This window comes from Odontesthes bonariensis, chromosome 2 (assembly GCF_027942865.1).
Source record: "Odontesthes bonariensis isolate fOdoBon6 chromosome 2, fOdoBon6.hap1, whole genome shotgun sequence".
Classification (NCBI taxonomy): Eukaryota; Metazoa; Chordata; class Actinopteri; order Atheriniformes; family Atherinopsidae; genus Odontesthes; species Odontesthes bonariensis.
The window spans coordinates 40492640-40512246 of NC_134507.1; positions in this window are offsets into that span (position 1 = coordinate 40492640).

A 19607-nucleotide genomic window follows, 5' to 3' on the forward strand; every position below is an offset into this window, starting at 1 on the left:
CTTCATGATATGCTCATGACAAATGAAAATGTGACCACTTTACTTGAGATCAAAGAATATCTTCAATACGCTGTCATAATGGTGTCATGACAGTCAGGTTATACTTCATGATATGTTCATAACATATCAAAATGCTACCACTTTAGTTGAGATCAAAGAATTTCTTCAATACGCCGTCATAATGGTGTCATGACAGTCAGGTTATACTTCTTGATATGTTCATGACAAATCAAAATGTGACCACTTTACTTGAGATCAAAGAATATCTTCACTACGCTATCATAATGGTGTCATTACAGTCAGGTTATACTTCATAATATGTTCATGAGACAACAAAATTCGTCAATTTTACTTGCGATCAAAGGATATCTTCAATACGATGTCATAATGGTGTCATGAGAGTCAGGTTGTACTTCATGATATGTTCTTGAAAAATCAAAATGTGACCACTTTACTTGAGATCAAAGAATATCTTCACTACGCTATCATAATGGTGTCATTACAGTCAGGTTATACTTCATAATATGTTCATGAGACAACAAAATTCGTCAATTTTACTTGCGATCAAAGGATATCTTCAATACGATGTCATAATGGTGTTATGAGAGTCAGGTTATACTTCATGATATGTTCATGACAAATGAAAATGTGACCACTTTACTTGAGATCAAAGAATATCTTCAATACACTGTCATAATGGTGTCATGACAGTCAGGTTATACTTCATGATATGTTCATGAGACAACAAAATGCATCAATTTTACTTGTGATCAAAGAATATCTTCAATACACTGTCATAATGGTGTCATGACAGTCAGGTTATACTTCATGATATGTTCATGACAAATGAAAATGTGACCACTTTACTTGAGATCAAAAAATATCTTCAATACACTGTCATAATGGTGTCATGACAGTCAGGTTATACTTCATGATATGTTCATGACAAATTAAAATGCGACCAGTTTACTTGAGATCAAAGGATATCTTCGATACACTGTCATAATGGTGTCATGACAGTCAGGTTATACTTCATGATATGTTCATGAGACAACAAAATGCATCAATTTCAATTGAGATCAAAGAATATCTTCAATACACTGTCATAATGGTGTCATGACAGTCAGGTTATAATTCATGATATGTTCATTACAAATGAAAATGTGACCACTTTACTTGAGATCAAAGAATATCTTCAATACACTGTCATAATGGTGTCATGACAGTCAGGTTGTGCTTCATGATATGCTCATGACAAATGAAAATGTGACCACTTTACTTGAGATCAAAGAATATCTTCAATACGCTGTCATAATGGTGTCATGACAGTCAGGTTATACTTCATGATATGTTCATAACATATCAAAATGCTACCACTTTAGTTGAGATCAAAGAATTTCTTCAATACGCCGTCATAATGGTGTCATGAGAGTCAGGTTATACTTCATGATATGTTCATGACAAATCAAAATGTGACCACTTTACTTGAGATCAAAGAATATCTTCACTACGCTATCATAATGGTGTCATTACAGTCAGGTTATACTTCATAATATGTTCATGAGACAACAAAATTCGTCAATTTTACTTGCGATCAAAGGATATCTTCAATACGATGTCATAATGGTGTTATGAGAGTCAGGTTATACTTCATGATATGTTCATGACAAATGAAAATGTGACCACTTTACTTGAGATCAAAGAATATCTTCAATACACTGTCATAATGGTGTCATTACAGTCAGGTTATACTTCATAATATGTTCATGAGACAACAAAATTCGTAAATATTACTTGAGATCGAAGAATATCTTCAATACGCTGTCATAACGGTGTCATGACAGTCAGGTTATACTTCATTATATGTTCATGAGACAACAAAATGCATCAATTTTACTTGAGATCAAAGAATATTTTCAATTCGCTGTCATAATGGTGTCATGACAGTCAGGTTATACTTCATGATATGTTCATGAGAAATCAAAATGTGACCACTTTACTTGAGATCAAAGAATATCTTCAATACACTGTCATAATGGTGTCATGACAGTCAGGTTATACTTCATGATATGTTCATGAGACAACAAAATGCATCAATTTTACTTGTGATCAAAGAATATCTTCAATACACTGTCATAATGGTGTCATGACAGTCAGGTTATACTTCATGATATGTTCATGACAAATGAAAATGTGACCACTTTACTTGAGATCAAAAAATATCTTCAATACACTGTCATAATGGTGTCATGACAGTCAGGTTATACTTCATGATATGTTCATGACAAATTAAAATGCGACCAGTTTACTTGAGATCAAAGGATATCTTCAATACACTGTCATAATGGTGTCATGACAGTCAGGTTATACTTCATGATATGTTCATGAGACAACAAAATGCATCAATTTTAATTGATATCAAAGAATATCTTCAATACACTGTCATAATGGTGTCATGACAGTCAGGTTATACTTCATGATATGTTCATGACAAATGAAAATGTGACCACTTTACTTGAGATCAAAGAATATCTTCAATACACTGTCATAATGGTGTCATGACAGTCAGGTTATGCTTCATGATATGCTCATGACAAATGAAAATGTGACCACTTTACTTGAGATCAAAGAATATCTTCAATACGCTGTCATAATGGTGTCATGACAGTCAGGTTATACTTCATGATATGTTCATAACATATCAAAATGCTACCACTTTAGTTGAGATCAAAGAATTTCTTCAATACGCCGTCATAATGGTGTCATGACAGTCAGGTTATACTTCTTGATATGTTCATGACAAATCAAAATGTGACCACTTTACTTGAGATCAAAGAATATCTTCACTACGCTATCATAATGGTGTCATTACAGTCAGGTTATACTTCATAATATGTTCATGAGACAACAAAATTCGTCAATTTTACTTGCGATCAAAGGATATCTTCAATACGATGTCATAATGGTGTCATGAGAGTCAGGTTGTACTTCATGATATGTTCTTGAAAAATGAAAATGTGACCACTTTACTTGAGATCAAAGAATATCTTCAATACACTGTCATAATGGTGTCATTACAGTCAGGTTATACTTCATAATATGTTCATGAGACAACAAAATTCGTCAATTTTACTTGAGATCGAAGAATATATTCAATACGCTGTCATAATGGTGTCATGACAGTCAGGTTATACTTCATGATATGTTCATGAGACAACAAAATGCGTCAATTTCACTTGATATCAAAGAATATTTTCAATACGCTGTCATAATTGTGTCATGACAGTCAGGTTATACTTCATGATAATTTCATGAAAAATAAAAATGCGACCACATTACTTGAGATCAAAGAATATCTTCAATACACTGTCATAATGGTGTCATCACAGTCAGGTTATACTTCATGATATGTTCATGAGAAATAAAAATGCGACCACTTTACTTGAGATCAAAGGATATCTTCAATACACTGTCGTAATGGTGTCATGATAGTCAGGTTATACTTCATGATATGTTCATGAGACAACAAAATGCATCAATTTTACTTGAGATCAAAGAATATCTTCAATACACTGTCATAATGGTGTCATGACAGTCAGGTTATACTTCATGATATGTTCATGACAAATGAAAATGTGACCACTTTACTTGAGATCAAAGAATATCTTCAATACACTGTCATAATGGTGTCATGACAGTCAGGTTATACTTCATGATATGTTCATAACATATCAAAATGCTACCACTTTAGTTGAGATCAAAGAATTTCTTCAATACGCCGTCATAATGGTGTCATGACAGTCAGGTTATACTTCTTGATATGTTCATGACAAATCAAAATGTGACCACTTTACTTGAGATCAAAGAATATCTTCACTACGCTATCATAATGGTGTCATTACAGTCAGGTTATACTTCATAATATGTTCATGAGACAACAAAATTCGTCAATTTTACTTGCGATCAAAGGATATCTTCAATACGATGTCATAATGGTGTCATGAGAGTCAGGTTGTACTTCATGATATGTTCTTGAAAAATGAAAATGTGACCACTTTACTTGAGATCAAAGAATATCTTCAATACACTGTCATAATGGTGTCATTACAGTCAGGTTATACTTCATAATATGTTCATGAGACAACAAAATTCGTCAATTTTACTTGAGATCGAAGAATATATTCAATACGCTGTCATAATGGTGTCATGACAGTCAGGTTATACTTCATGATATGTTCATGAGACAACAAAATGCGTCAATTTCACTTGATATCAAAGAATATTTTCAATACGCTGTCATAATTGTGTCATGACAGTCAGGTTATACTTCATGATAATTTCATGAAAAATAAAAATGCGACCACATTACTTGAGATCAAAGAATATCTTCAATACACTGTCATAATGGTGTCATCACAGTCAGGTTATACTTCATGATATGTTCATGAGAAATAAAAATGCGACCACTTTACTTGAGATCAAAGGATATCTTCAATACACTGTCGTAATGGTGTCATGACAGTCAGGTTATACTTCATGATATGTTCATGAGACAACAAAATGCATCAATTTTACTTGAGATCAAAGAATATCTTCAATACACTGTCATAATGGTGTCATGACAGTCAGGTTATACTTCATGATATGTTCATGACAAATGAAAATGTGACCACTTTACTTGAGATCAAAGAATATCTTCAATACACTGTCATAATGGTGTCATGACAGTCAGGTTATACTTCATGATATGTTCATGACAAATGAAAATGTGGCCACTTTACTTGAGATCAAAGAATATCTTCAATACGCTGTCATAATGGTGTCATGACAATCAGGTTATACTTCATGATATGTTCATAACATATCAAAATGCTACCAATTTACTTGAGATCAAAGAATTTCTTCAATACGCTGTCATAATGGTGTCATGACAGTCAGGTTATACTTCATTATATGTTCATGAGACAACAAAATGCATCAATTTTACTTGAGATCAAAGAATATCTTCAATTCGCTGTCATAATGGTGTCATGACAGTCAGGTTATACTTCATGATATGTTCATGAGAAATCAAAATGTGACCACTTTACTTGAGACCAAAGAATATCTTCAATACACTGTCATAATGGTGTCATGACAGTCAGGTTATACTTCATGATATGTTCATGAGACAAAAAAATGCATCAATTTTACTTGTGATCAAAGAATATCTTCAATACACTGTCATAATGGTGTCAAGACAGTAAGGTTATACTTCATGATATGTTCATGACAAATGAAAATGTGACCACTTTACTTGAGATCAAAGTATATCTTCAATACACTGTCATAATGGTGTCATGACAGTCAGGTTATTCTTCATGATATGTTCATGCTAAATGAAAATGTGACCACTTTACTTGAGATCAAAAAATATCTTCAATACACTGTCATAATGGTGTCATGACAGTCAGGTTATACTTCATGATATGTTCATGACAAATCAAAATGTGACCACTTTACTTGAGATCAAAGAATATCTTCACTACGCTATCATAATGGTGTCATTACAGTCAGGTTATAATTCATAATATGTTCATGAGACAACAAAATTCGTCAATTTTACTTGCGATCAAAGGATATCTTCAATACGATGTCATAATGGTGTCATGAGAGTCAGGTTATACTTCATGACATGTTCTTGACAAATGAAAATGTGACCACTTTACTTGAGATCAAAGAATATCTTCAATACACTGTCATAATGGTGTCATTACAGTCAGGTTATACTTCATAATATGTTCATGAGACAACAAAATGCGTCAATTTTACTTGATATCAAAGAATATTTTCAATACGCTGTCATAATTGTGTCATGACAGTCAGGTTATACTTCATGATAATTTCATGAAAAATAAAAATGCGACCACATTACTTGAGATCATAGAATATCTTCAATACACTGTCATAATGGTGTCATCACAGTCAGGTTATACTTCATGATATGTTCATGAGAAATAAAAATGCGACCACTTTACTTGAGATCAAAGGATATCTTCAATACACTTTCATAATGGTGTCATGACAGTCAGGTTATACTTCATGATATGTTCATGAGACAACAAAATGCATCAATTTTACTTGAGATCAAAGAATATCTTCAATACACTGTCATAATGGTGTCATGACAGTCAGGTTATACTTCATGATATGTTCATGACAAATGAAAATGTGACCACTTTACTTGAGATCAAAGAATATCTTCAATACACTGTCATAATGGTGTCATGACAGTCAGGTTATACTTCATGATATGTTCATGACAAATGAAAATGTGACCACTTTACTTGAGATCAAAGAATATCTTCAATACGCTGTCATAATGGTGTCATGACAGTCAGGTTATACTTCATTATATGTTCATGAGACAACAAAATGCATCAATTTTACTTGAGATCAAAGAATATCTTCAATTCGTTGTCATAATGGTGTCATGACAGTCAGGTTATACTTCATGATATGTTCATGAGAAATCAAAATGTGACCACTTTACTTGAGACCAAAAAATATCTTCAATACACTGTCATAATGGTGTCATGACAGTCAGGTTATACTTCATTATATGTTCATGAGACAAAAAAATGCATCAATTTTGCTTGTGATCAAAGAATATCTTCAATACACTGTCATAATGGTGTCAAGACAGTAAGGTTATACTTCATGATATGTTCATGACAAATGAAAATGTGACCACTTTACTTGAGATCAAAGTATATCTTCAATACACTGTCATAATGGTGTCATGACAGTCAGGTTATACTTCATGATATGTTCATGACAAATGAAAATGTGACCACTTTACTTGAGCTCAAAAAATATCTTCAATACACTGTAATAATGGTGTCATGACAGTCAGGTTATACTTAATGATATGTTCATGAGAAATAAAAATGCGACCACTTTACTTGAGATCGAAGGATATCTTCAATACACTGTCATAATGGTGTCATGACAGTCAGGTTATACTTCATGATATGTTCATGAGACAACAAAATGCATCAATTTTACTTGAGATCAAAGAATATCTTCAATACACTGTCATAATGGTGTCATGACAGTCAGGTTATAATTCATGATATGTTCATGACAAATGAAAATGTGACCACTTTACTTGAGATCAAAGAATATCTTCAATACGCTGTCATAATGGTGTCAAGACAGTCAGGTTATACTTCATGATATGTTCATAACATATCAAAATGCTACCACTTTAATTGAGATCAAAGAATTTCTTCAATACGCTGTCATAATGGTGTCATGACAGTCAGGTTATACTTCATGATATGTTCATAACATATCAAAATGCTACCACTTTAATTGAGATCAAAGAATTTCTTCACTACGCTATCATAATGGTGTCATTACAGTCAGGTTATACTTCATAATATGTTCATGAGACAACAAAATTCGTCAATTTTACTTGCGATCAAAGGATATCTTCAATACGATGTCATAATGGTGTCATGAGAGTCAGGTTGTACTTCATGATATGTTCTTGAAAAATGAAAATGTGACCACTTTACTTGAGATCAAAGAATATCTTCAATACACTGTCATAATGGTGTCATTACAGTCAGGTTATACTTCATAATATGTTCATGAGACAACAAAATTCGTCATTTTTACTTGAGATCGAAGAATATATTCAATACGCTGTCATAATGGTGTCATGACAGTCAGGTTATACTTCATGATATGTTCATGAGACAACAAAATGCGTCAATTTTACTTGATATCAAAGAATATTTTCAATACGCTGTCATAATTGTGTCATGACAGTCAGGTTATACTTCATGATAATTTCATGAAAAATAAAAATGCGACCACATTACTTGAGATCAAAGAATATCTTCAATACACTGTCATAATGGTGTCATCACAGTCAGGTTATACTTCATGATATGTTCATGAGAAATAAAAATGCGACCACTTTACTTGAGATCAAAGGATATCTTCAATACACTGTCATAATGGTGTCATGACAGTCAGGTTATACTTCATGATATGTTCATGAGACAACAAAATGCATCAATTTTACTTGAGATCAAAGAATATCTTCAATACACTGTCATAATGGTGTCATGACAGTCAGGTTATACCTCATGATATGTTCATGACAAATGAAAATGTGACCACTTTACTTGAGATCAAAGAATATCTTCAATACACTGTCATAATGGTGTCATGACAGTCAGGTTATACTTCATGATATGTTCATGACAAATGAAAATGTGACCACTTTACTTGAGATCAAAGAATATCTTCAATACGCTGTCATAATGGTGTCATGACAATCAGGTTATACTTCATGATATGTTCATAACATATCAAAATGCTACCAATTTACTTGAGATCAAAGAATTTCTTCAATACGCTGTCATAATGGTGTCATGACAGTCAGGTTATACTTCATTATATGTTCATGAGACAACAAAATGCATCAATTTTACTTGAGATCAAAGAATATCTTCAATTCGCTGTCATAATGGTGTCATGACAGTCAGGTTATACTTCATGATATGTTCATGAGAAATCAAAATGTGACCACTTTACTTGAGACCAAAGAATATCTTCAATACACTGTCATAATGGTGTCATGACAGTCAGGTTATACTTCATGATATGTTCATGCTAAATGAAAATGTGACCACTTTACTTGAGATCAAAAAATATCTTCAATACACTGTCATAATGGTGTCAAGACAGTCAGGTTATACTTCATGATATGTTCATGACAAATGAAAATGTGACCACTTTACTTGAGATCAAAAAATATCTTCAATACTATGTCATAATGGTGTCATGACAGTCAGGTTATACTTCATGATATGTTCATGAGACAACAAAATGCATCAATTTTACTTGAGATCAAAGAATATCTTCAATACACTGTCATAATGGTGTCATGACAGTCAGGTTATAATTCATGATATGTTCATGACAAATGAAAATGTGACCACTTTACTTGAGATCAAAGAATATCTTCAATACGCTGTCACAATGGTGTCAAGACAGTCAGGTTATACTTCATGATATGTTCATAACATATCAAAATGCTACCACTTTAATTGAGATCAAAGAATTTCTTCAATACGCTGTCATAATGGTGTCATGACAGTCAGGTTATACTTCATGATATGTTCATGACAAATCAAAATGTGACCACTTTACTTGAGATCAAAGAATATCTTCACTACGCTAACATAATGGTGTCATTACAGTCAGGTTATACTTCATGATATGTTCATGACAAATCAAAATGTGACCACTTTACTTGAGATCAAAGAATATCTTCACTACGCTAACATAATGGTGTCATTACAGTCAGGTTATACTTCATAATAAGTTCATGAGACAACAAAATGCGTCAATTTTACTTGCGATCAAAGAATATCTTCAATACGATGTCATAATGGTGTCATGACAGTCATGTTATACTTCATGATATGTTCATGACAAATGAAAATGTGACCAATTTACTTGAGATCAAAGAATATCTTCAATACACTGTCATAATGGTGTCATGACAGTCAGGTTATACTTCATGATATGTTCATGAGACAACAAAATGCATCAATTTTACTTGTTATCAAAGAATATCTTCAATACACTGTCATAATGGTGTCATGACAGTCAGGTTATACTTCATGATATGTTCATGACAAATGAAAATGTGACCACTTTACTTGAGATCAAAGAATATCTTCAATACGCTGTCATAATGGTGTCATGAAAGTCAGGTTATACTTCATGATATGTTCATGAGAAATAAAAATGCGACCACTTTACTTGAGATCAAAGGATATCTTCAATACACTGTCATAATGGTGTCATGACAGTCAGGTTATACTTCATGATATGTTCATGAGACAACAAAATACATCAATTTTACTTGAGATCAAAGAATATCTTCAATACACTGTCATAATGGTGTCATGACAGTCAGGTTATACTTCATGATATGTTCATGACAAATGAAAATGTGACCACTTTACTTGAGATCAAAGAATATCTTCAATACACTGTCATAATGGTGTCATGACAGTCAGGTTATACTTCATGATATGTTCATGCTAAATGAAAATGTGACCACTTTACTTGAGATCAAAAAATATCTTCAATACACTGTCATAATGGTGTCAAGACAGTCAGGTTATACTTCATGATATGTTCATGACAAATGAAAATGTGACCACTTTACTTGAGATCAAAAAATATCTTCAATACACTGTAATAATGGTGTCATGACAGTCAGGTTATACTTAATGATATGTTCATGAGAAATAAAAATGCGACCACTTTACTTGAGATCGAAGGATATCTTCAAAACACTGTCATAATGGTGTCATGACAGTCAGGTTATACTTCATGATATGTTCATGACAAATGAAAATGTGACCACTTTACTTGAGATCAAAGAATATCTTCAATACGCTGTCATAATGGTGTCATGAAAGTCAGGTTATACTTCATGATATGTTCATGAGAAATAAAAATGCGACCACTTTACTTGAGATCAAAGGATATCTTCAATACACTGTCATAATGGTGTCATGACAGTCAGGTTATACTTCATGATATGTTCATGAGACAACAAAATACATCAATTTTACTTAAGATCAAAGAATATCTTCAATACACTGTCATAATGGTGTCATGACAGTCAGGTTATACTTCATGATATGTTCATGACAAATGAAAATGTGACCACTTTACTTGAGATCAAAGAATATCTTCAATACACTGTCATAATGGTGTCATGACAGTCAGGTTATACTTCATGATATGTTCATGACAAATGAAAATGTGACCACTTTACTTGAGATCAAAGAATATCTTCAATACGCTGTCATAATGGTGTCATGACAATCAGGTTATACTTCATGATATGTTCATAACATATCAAAATGCTACCAATTTACTTGAGATCAAAGAATTTCTTCAATACGCTGTCATAATGGTGTCATGACAGTCAGGTTATACTTCATTATATGTTCATGAGACAACAAAATGCATCAATTTTACTTGAGATCAAAGAATATCTTCAATTCGCTGTCATAATGGTGTCATGACAGTCAGGTTATACTTCATGATATGTTCATGAGAAATCAAAATGTGACCACTTTACTTGAGACCAAAGAATATCTTCAATACACTGTCATAATGGTGTCATGACAGTCAGGTTATACTTCATGATATGTTCATGAGACAAAAAAATGCATCAATTTTACTTGTGATCAAAGAATATCTTCAATACACTGTCATAATGGTGTCAAGACAGTAAGGTTATACTTCATGATATGTTCATGACAAATGAAAATGTGACCACTTTACTTGAGATCAAAGTATATCTTCAATACACTGTCATAATGGTGTCATGACAGTCAGGTTATACTTCATGATATGTTCATGCTAAATGAAAATGTGACCACTTTACTTGAGATCAAAAAATATCTTCAATACACTGTCATAATGGTGTCAAGACAGTCAGGTTATACTTCATGATATGTTCATGCTAAATGAAAATGTGACCACTTTACTTGAGATCAAAAAATATCTTCAATACACTGTCATAATGGTGTCAAGACAGTCAGGTTATACTTCATGATATGTTCATGACAAATGAAAATGTGACCACTTTACTTGAGATCAAAAAATATCTTCAATACACTGTAATAATGGTGTCATGACAGTCAGGTTATACTTAATGATATGTTCATGAGAAATAAAAATGCGACCACTTTACTTGAGATCGAAGGATATCTTCAAAACACTGTCATAATGGTGTCATGACAGTCAGGTTATACTTCATGATATATTCATGAGACAACAAAATGCATCAATTTTACTTGAGATCAAAGAATATCTTCAATACACTGTCATAATGGTGTCATGACAGTCAGGTTATACTTCATGATATGTTCATGACAAATGAAAATGTGACCACTTTACTTGAGATCAAAGAATATCTTCAATACGCTGTCATAATGGTGTCAAGACAGTCAGGTTATACTTCATGATATGTTCATAACATATCAAAATGCTACTACTTTAATTGAGATCAAAGAATTTCTTCAATACGCTGTCATAATGGTGTCATGACAGTCAGGTTATACTTCATGATATGTTCATGACAAATCAAAATGTGACCACTTTACTTGAGATCAAAGAATATCTTCACTACGCTAACATAATGGTGTCATTACAGTCAGGTTATACTTCATGATATGTTCATGACAAATGAAAATATGACCAATTTACTTGAGATCAAAGAATATCTTCAATACACTGTCATAATGGTGTCATGACAGTCAGGTTATACTTCATGATATGTTCATGAGACAACAAAATGCATCAATTTTACTTGTGATCAAAGAATATCTTCAATACACTGTCATAATGGTGTCATGACAGTCAGGTTATACTTCATGATATGTTCATGACAAATGAAAATGTGACCACTTTACTTGAGATCAAAGAATATCTTCAATACGCTGTCATAATGGTGTCATGAAAGTCAGATTATACTTCATGATATGTTCATGACAAATGAAAATGTGACCACTTTACTTGAGATCAAAGAATATCTTCAATACACTGTCATAATGGTGTCATTACAGTCAGGTTATACTTCATAATATGTTCATGAGACAACAAAATTCGTAAATTTTACTTGAGATCGAAGAATATCTTCAATACGCTGTCATAATGGTGTCATGACAGTCAGGTTGTACTTCATTATATGTTCATGAGACAACAAAATGCATCAATTTTACTTGAGATCAAAGAATATCTTCAATTCGCTGTCATAATGGTGTCATGACAGTCAGGTTATACTTCATGATATGTTCATGAGAAATCAAAATGTGACCACTTTACTTGAGATCAAAGAATATCTTCAATACACTGTCATAATGGTGTCATGACAGTCAGGTTATACTTCATGATATGTTCATGAGACAACAAAATGCATCAATTTTACTTGTGATCAAAGAATATCTTCAATACACTGTCATAATGGTGTCATGACAGTCAGGTTATACTTCATGATATGTTCATGACAAATGAAAATGTGACCACTTTACTTGAGATCAAAAAATATCTTCAATACACTGTCATAATGGTGTCATGACAGTCAGGTTATACTTCATGATATGTTCATGACAAATTAAAATGCGACCAGTTTACTTGAGATCAAAGGATATCTTCAATACACTGTCATAATGGTGTCATGACAGTCAGGTTATACTTCATGATATGTTCATGAGACAACAAAATGCATCAATTTTAATTGAGATCAAAGAATATCTTCAATACACTGTCATAATGGTGTCATGACAGTCAGGTTATACTTCATGATATGTTCATGACAAATGAAAATGTGACCACTTTACTTGAGATCAAAGAATATCTTCAATACACTGTCATAATGGTGTCATGACAGTCAGGTTATGCTTCATGATATGCTCATGACAAATGAAAATGTGACCACTTTACTTGAGATCAAAGAATATCTTCAATACGCTGTCATAATGGTGTCATGACAGTCAGGTTATACTTCATGATATGTTCATAACATATCAAAATGCTACCACTTTAGTTGAGATCAAAGAATTTCTTCAATACGCCGTCATAATGGTGTCATGACAGTCAGGTTATACTTCTTGATATGTTCATGACAAATCAAAATGTGACCACTTTACTTGAGATCAAAGAATATCTTCACTACGCTATCATAATGGTGTCATTACAGTCAGGTTATACTTCATAATATGTTCATGAGACAACAAAATTCGTCAATTTTACTTGCGATCAAAGGATATCTTCAATACGATGTCATAATGGTGTCATGAGAGTCAGGTATTACTTCATGATATGTTCTTGAAAAATGAAAATGTGACCACTTTACTTGAGATCAAAGAATATCTTCAATACACTGTCATAATGGTGTCATTACAGTCAGGTTATACTTCATAATATGTTCATGAGACAACAAAATTCGTCAATTTTACTTGAGATCGAAGAATATATTCAATACGCTGTCATAATGGTGTCATGACAGTCAGGTTATACTTCATGATATGTTCATGAGACAACAAAATGCGTCAATTTTACTTGATATCAAAGAATATTTTCAATACGCTGTCATAATTGTGTCATGACAGTCAGGTTATACTTCATGATAATTTCATGAAAAATAAAAATGCGACCACATTACTTGAGATCAAAGAATATCTTCAATACACAGTCATAATGGTGTCATCACAGTCAGGTTATACTTCATGATATGTTCATGAGAAATAAAAATGCGACCACTTTACTTGAGATCAAAGGATATCTTCAATACACTGTCGTAATGGTGTCATGACAGTCAGGTTATACTTCATGATATGTTCATGACAAATGAAAATGTGACCACTTTACTTGAGATCAAAGAATATCTTCAATACACTGTCATAATGGTGTCATGACAGTCAGGTTATACTTCATGATATGTTCATGACAAATGAAAATGTGGCCACTTTACTTGAGATCAAAGAATATCTTCAATACGCTGTCATAATGGTGTCATGACAATCAGGTTATACTTCATGATATGTTCATAACATATCAAAATGCTACCAATTTACTTGAGATCAAAGAATTTCTTCAATACGCTGTCATAATGGTGTCATGACAGTCAGGTTATACTTCATTATATGTTCATGAGACAACAAAATGCATCAATTTTACTTGAGATCAAAGAATATCTTCAATTCGCTGTCATAATGGTGTCATGACAGTCAGGTTATACTTCATGATATGTTCATGAGAAATAAAAATGCGACCACTTTACTTGAGATCGAAGGATATCTTCAATACACTGTCATAATGGTGTCATGACAGTCAGGTTATACTTCATGATATGTTCATGAGACAACAAAATGCATCAATTTTACTTGAGATCAAAGAATATCTTCAATACACTGTCATAATGGTGTCATGACAGTCAGGTTATAATTCATGATATGTTCATGACAAATGAAAATGTGACCACTTTACTTGAGATCAAAGAATATCTTCAATACGCTGTCATAATGGTGTCAAGACAGTCAGGTTATACTTCATGATATGTTCATAACATATCAAAATGCTACCACTTTAATTGAGATCAAAGAATTTCTTCAATACGCTGTCATAATGGTGTCATGACAGTCAGGTTATACTTCATGATATGTTCATGACAAATCAAAATGTGACCACTTTACTTGAGATCAAAGAATATCTTCACTACGCTAACATAATGGTGTCATTACAGTCAGGTTATACTTCATGATATGTTCATGACAAATCAAAATGTGACCACTTTACTTGAGATCAAAGAATATCTTCACTACGCTAACATAATGGTGTCATTACAGTCAGGTTATACTTCATAATAAGTTCATGAGACAACAAAATGCGTCAATTTTACTTGCGATCAAAGAATATCTTCAATACGATGTCATAATGGTGTCATGACAGTCATGTTATACTTCATGATATGTTCATGACAAATGAAAATGTGACCAATTTACTTGAGATCAAAGAATATCTTCAATACACTGTCATAATGGTGTCATGACAGTCAGGTTATACTTCATGATATGTTCATGAGACAACAAAATGCATCAATTTTACTTGTGATCAAAGAATATCTTCAATACACTGTCATAATGGTGTCATGACAGTCAGGTTATACTTCATGATATGTTCATGACAAATGAAAATGTGACCACTTTACTTGAGATCAAAGAATATCTTCAACACGCTGTCATAAAGGTGTCATGAAAGTCAGATTATACTTCATGATATGTTCATGACAAATGAAAATGTGACCATTTGACTTGAGATCAAAGGATATCTTCAATACGCTGTCATAATGGTGTCATGACAGTCAGGTTATACTTCATAATAAGTTCATGAGACAACAAAATGCGTCAATTTTACTTGCGATCAAAGAATATCTTCAATACGATGTCATAATGGTGTCATGACAGTCATGTTATACTTCATGATATGTTCATGACAAATGAAAATGTGACCACTTTACTTGAGATCAAAGAATATCTTCAATACGCTGTCATAATGGTGTCATGAAAGTCAGATTATACTTCATGATATGTTCATGACAAATGAAAATGTGACCATTTGACTTGAGATCAAAGGATATCTTCAATACGCTGTCATAATGGTGTCATGACAGTCATGTTATACTTCATGATATGTTCATGACAAATGAAAATGTGACCAATTTACTTGAGATCAAAGAATATCTTCAATACACTGTCATAATGGTGTCAAGACAGTAAGGTTATACTTCATGATATGTTCATGACAAATGAAAATGTGACCACTTTACTTGAGATCAAAGTATATCTTCAATACACTGTCATAATGGTGTCATGACAGTCAGGTTATACTTCATGATATGTTCATGACAAATCAAAATGTGACCACTTTACTTGAGATCAAAGAATATCTTCACTACGCTATCATAATGGTGTCATTACAGTCAGGTTATAATTCATAATATGTTCATGAGACAACAAAATGCATCAATTTTACTTGAGATCAAAGAATATCTTCAATTCGCTGTCATAATGGTGTCATGACAGTCAGGTTATACTTCATGATATGTTCATGAGAAATAAAAATGCGACCACTTTACTTGAGATCGAAGGATATCTTCAATACACTGTCATAATGGTGTCATGACAGTCAGGTTATACTTCATGATATGTTCATGAGACAACAAAATGCATCAATTTTACTTGAGATCAAAGAATATCTTCAATACACTGTCATAATGGTGTCATGACAGTCAGGTTATAATTCATGATATGTTCATGACAAATGAAAATGTGACCACTTTACTTGAGATCAAAGAATATCTTCAATACGCTGTCATAATGGTGTCAAGACAGTCAGGTTATACTTCATGATATGTTCATAACATATCAAAATGCTACCACTTTAATTGAGATCAAAGAATTTCTTCAATACGCTGTCATAATGGTGTCATGACAGTCAGGTTATACTTCATGATATGTTCATGACAAATCAAAATGTGACCACTTTACTTGAGATCAAAGAATATCTTCACTACGCTAACATAATGGTGTCATTACAGTCAGGTTATACTTCATGATATGTTCATGACAAATCAAAATGTGACCACTTTACTTGAGATCAAAGAATATCTTCACTACGCTAACATAATGGTGTCATTACAGTCAGGTTATACTTCATAATAAGTTCATGAGACAACAAAATGCGTCAATTTTACTTGCGATCAAAGAATATCTTCAATACGATGTCATAATGGTGTCATGACAGTCATGTTATACTTCATGATATGTTCATGACAAATGAAAATGTGACCAATTTACTTGAGATCAAAGAATATCTTCAATACACTGTCATAATGGTGTCATGACAGTCAGGTTATACTTCATGATATGTTCATGAGACAACAAAATGCATCAATTTTACTTGTGATCAAAGAATATCTTCAATACACTGTCATAATGGTGTCATGACAGTCAGGTTATACTTCATGATATGTTCATGACAAATGAAAATGTGACCACTTTACTTGAGATCAAAGAATATCTTCAACACGCTGTCATAAAGGTGTCATGAAAGTCAGATTATACTTCATGATATGTTCATGACAAATGAAAATGTGACCATTTGACTTGAGATCAAAGGATATCTTCAATACGCTGTCATAATGGTGTCATGACAGTCAGGTTATACTTCATAATAAGTTCATGAGACAACAAAATGCGTCAATTTTACTTGCGATCAAAGAATATCTTCAATACGATGTCATAATGGTGTCATGACAGTCATGTTATACTTCATGATATGTTCATGACAAATGAAAATGTGACCACTTTACTTGAGATCAAAGAATATCTTCAATACGCTGTCATAATGGTGTCATGAAAGTCAGATTATACTTCATGATATTTTCATGACAAATGAAAATGTGACCATTTGACTTGAGATCAAAGGATATCTTCAATACGCTGTCATAATGGTGTCATGACAGTCATGTTATACTTCATGATATGTTCATGACAAATGAAAATGTGACCAATTTACTTGAGATCAAAGAATATCTTCAATACACTGTCATAATGGTGTCAAGACAGTAAGGTTATACTTCATGATATGTTCATGACAAATGAAAATGTGACCACTTTACTTGAGATCAAAGTATATCTTCAATACACTGTCATAATGGTGTCATGACAGTCAGGTTATACTTCATGATATGTTCATGACAAATCAAAATGTGACCACTTTACTTGAGATCAAAGAATATCTTCACTACGCTATCATAATGGTGTCATTACAGTCAGGTTATAATTCATAATATGTTCATGAGACAACAAAATTCGTCAATTTTACTTGCGATCAAAGGATATCTTCATTACGATGTCATAATGGTGTCATGAGAGTCAGGTTATACTTCATGATATGTTCTTGACAAATGAAAATGTGACCACTTTACTTGAGATCAAAGAATATCTTCAATACACTGTCATAATGGTGTCATTACAGTCAGGTTATACTTCATAATATGTTCATGAGACAACAAAATGCGGCAATTTTACTTGATATCAAAGAATATTTTCAATACGCTGTCATAATTGTGTCATGACAGTCAGGTTATACTTCATGATAATTTCATGAAAAATAAAAATGCGACCACATTACTTGAGATCATAGAATATCTTCAATACACTGTCATAATGGTGTCATCACAGTCAGGTTATACTTCATGATATGTTCATGAGAAATAAAAATGCGACCACTTTACTTGAGATCAAAGGATATCTTCAATACACTGTCATAATGGTGTCATGACAGTCAGGTTATACTTCATGATATGTTCATGAGACAACAAAATGCATCAATTTTACTTGAAATCAAAGAATATCTTCAATACACTGTCATAATGGTGTCATGACAGTCAGGTTATACTTCATGATATGTTCATGACAAATGAAAATGTGACCACTTTACTTGAGATCAAAGAATATCTTCAATACACTGTCATAATGGTGTCATGACAGTCAGGTTATACTTCATGATATGTTCATGACAAATGAAAATGTGACCACTTTACTTGAGATCAAAGAATATCTTCAATACGCTGTCATAATGGTGTCATGACAATCAGGTTATACTTCATGATATGTTCATAACATATCAAAATGCTACCAATTTACTTGAGATCAAAGAATTTCTTCAATACGCTGTCATAATGGTGTCATGACAGTCAGGTTATACTTCATTATATGTTCATGAGACAACAAAATGCATCAATTTTACTTGAGATCAAAGAATATCTTCAATTCGTTGTCATAATGGTGTCATGACAGTCAGGTTATACTTCATGATATGTTCATGAGAAATCAAAATGTGACCACTTTACTTGAGACCAAAAAATATCTTCAATACACTGTCATAATGGTGTCATGACAGTCAGGTTATACTTCATGATATGTTCATGAGACAAAAAAATGCATCAA